A 3,126-nucleotide genomic window follows, 5' to 3' on the forward strand; every position below is an offset into this window, starting at 1 on the left:
TATCTAGGAAGTAGAAAGGGAGGTAATGCATTCCCGAAAGAGCACTGTGTGTACAACACTCCTCCTCTCTCTCTGTGTGTCTGGCAGATGGCCAGAGGTGGAGCATGGTCCTACTCCTCAGGCCGTGATGTTCTCTACAGCTCAGACAAGTCCCTGCAGCACCCGCCTACCCACACTGGAGCTAGGGTAGTTGTGGGCGCTGCTTCACTTTAGAGAGACAATGTTTTGGGCTCATATAGCTACGAATAACTTTATTGTAATACAATTGTAGGCGTACATCAACTGCCATAATTTCAATGAAATTCCTTTCACTTTTTTGGGCTGCTCATTATAACAAAGCTGGATCAAAGAGAAAGGGAATAGAATAGAGAAATAACACTATAAGATCTCATCCCACATATGGCATATTTCCACTAAGGACTTACCCCAATGTTTTACCCAAAATGGCTCACTTTTGTGTTTCCACCTCCACGGCCTGGCTCCAGTATCTCTCTGGGCCATGGCCTCAGTGGACCTGCTCTGACTGGACCAAGGCCCTGGACACTGGTACTTTTCAGCTGTCATTTACATAAATGGCTAACCGGGTACATGGGTTAACACCTCCCACCATTAACATCTCACAAAAAAACTGTCTTGATGATGCAGAGGTTGTTGATACTGCTCTTTACAAGTCCTCGGTATCAGCCCAGTTCCCCAAAAATAATACTAGAGCTGATATTAACATAATGACTGGTGACACACTGATGCTGTACTGGAAAACACCCAATAGTGTAACACAGGAAGCAGAGCAAAGCCAGCCAGCCAGCCGATCTGAGAGGTGGCCCACAGGGAACACCACGTCACTTCAATGTGGATAATTGGGTAATATTTGGTTGAGACGTTGATCAGTGAGATTACAACCTATATTCAGCCACTCAAAAAGACAGCCAAAAGTTAGCTGAATGTTCAGTGTGTTATCAAAATGTTTTCAACCATCTGAAAGCACAATAAAATTCCAATTGAAAAACAATGTCTGATTTTTTTATTTAATTGTCACCCAAATGCCTATCACTGTGCTTTCAACCATTTAAAAGCACAGCAAAGTTCAAATGGTAATATAATGTTAGATATTTAGCTGATTTATATTTGACAGAATAATGTGCTATCAACTGTGCTTCAATCAGTTTGTGCCCAGTGGGGGAGGAGTGAACAGCAGTGTGGGATCTGCCTGGCTCAGCCTCAGTTATAATGCCCTGTATGCAGACCTAGTGCAGGTGTCAGAGCTGGGACCTCTCCTTAGAAAAGACCAATAGGCCTATCATTAGGATAAGGAGCAATGACTCCTCTCTCTACCAGACCTGTTTGTCAGCTGCTACTCAACTCCACCCACCCACTGTCTGTCTTTCTGAGCTACTCGTTAAAACTTTGGAGAGAAGTATCTCTATCTGTGCATACAGTACATCAGCTGGGTCCAGACTCCTGGACACTACATAATACACTACATAATACACTACATAATACAACACATAATACAATACATAACAAAATACATAACAAAATACACTATACAATACATAATAAACTACATAATACCACACATAATAAAATACATAATAAACTACATAATACCAGACATAATACACTACATAATAAAATACATAATACACTACATAATACAATACAATACATAATACACTACATGATACAATAGATAATACACTACATCATACAATACATAATAAAATACATAATAAACTACATAATACCACACATAATACACTACATAATAAAATACATAATACAATACATAATACAATACATAATAAACTACATCCTACAATACATAATACAATACATAATAAACTACATAATAAAATACATAATACACTACATAATAAAATACATAGTACAATACATAATAAACTACATAATACAATACATAATACATACTACAATACATAATAAAATACATAATACACTACATACTACAATAGATAATACACTACATAATACAATACACTACATAATAAAATACATAATACCACACATAATAAACTACATAATACAATACATAATACAATACATAATAGACTACATAATACCATACATAATACACTACATCATACACTACATAACAAAAAACATAATACAATACATAATAAAATACATAATACAATACATAATAAACTACATAGTACCAGACATAATACACTACATAATACACTACATAATACAATACATAATAAAATACATAACACAATACATAATAAAATACACAATACAATACATAATAAACTACATAATACCACACATAATAAAATACATAATACACTACATAATACACTACATAATACACTACATAATACACTACATAATACAATAGATAATACACTACATAATACAATAGATAATACACTACATAATACAATACACTATATAATAAAATACATAATACAATACATAATAAACTACATAATACCACACATAATACACTGCATAATACAATACATAATAAACTACATAATACCAGACATAATACACCACATAATACACTACATAATGCAATACATAATACACTACATAATACAATACAATAGATAATACACTACATAATACACTACATAATGCATTACACTACATAATAAAATACATAATACAATACATAATAAACTACATAATACTACACATAATACACTACATAATACGATACATAATACAATACATAATAAAATACAAATTATATGCAAATAACCGTCATGCTCTAAAGTGTTCTTTTATAATTTTTCTTAATCTGGTTTTATTGCTAGCTTGAGTTACCTGGGGTGACAGAGAGTTGAACAGACAGTTCAGTACCTTTAACTCATCAACAAGTCACACAAAGGCCAATAGTGATGCAGTCAATCTCTCCTCAACTTTGAGCCAGCTTTGAAATTGACATGCATACCACTGACATTTGCCCTTCGTGTACATCTAAGTGCAATACGTGCTACTCTGCTCTGTACCAACTACAATTTTCCTATGTCCTTCTTTGCCGCACGTGACCACACAACTGGGCAGTAGTCCAGGTGTGACAAAGCTAGGTCCTACACGACCTGTCTGGTGGATTAGATGTCAAGAAAGTAGAGCAACGCCTTATCATGGACAGAC

Source organism: Salvelinus namaycush, chromosome 14, assembly GCF_016432855.1.
Source record: "Salvelinus namaycush isolate Seneca chromosome 14, SaNama_1.0, whole genome shotgun sequence".
In the NCBI taxonomy this organism is placed as follows: Eukaryota; Metazoa; Chordata; class Actinopteri; order Salmoniformes; family Salmonidae; genus Salvelinus; species Salvelinus namaycush.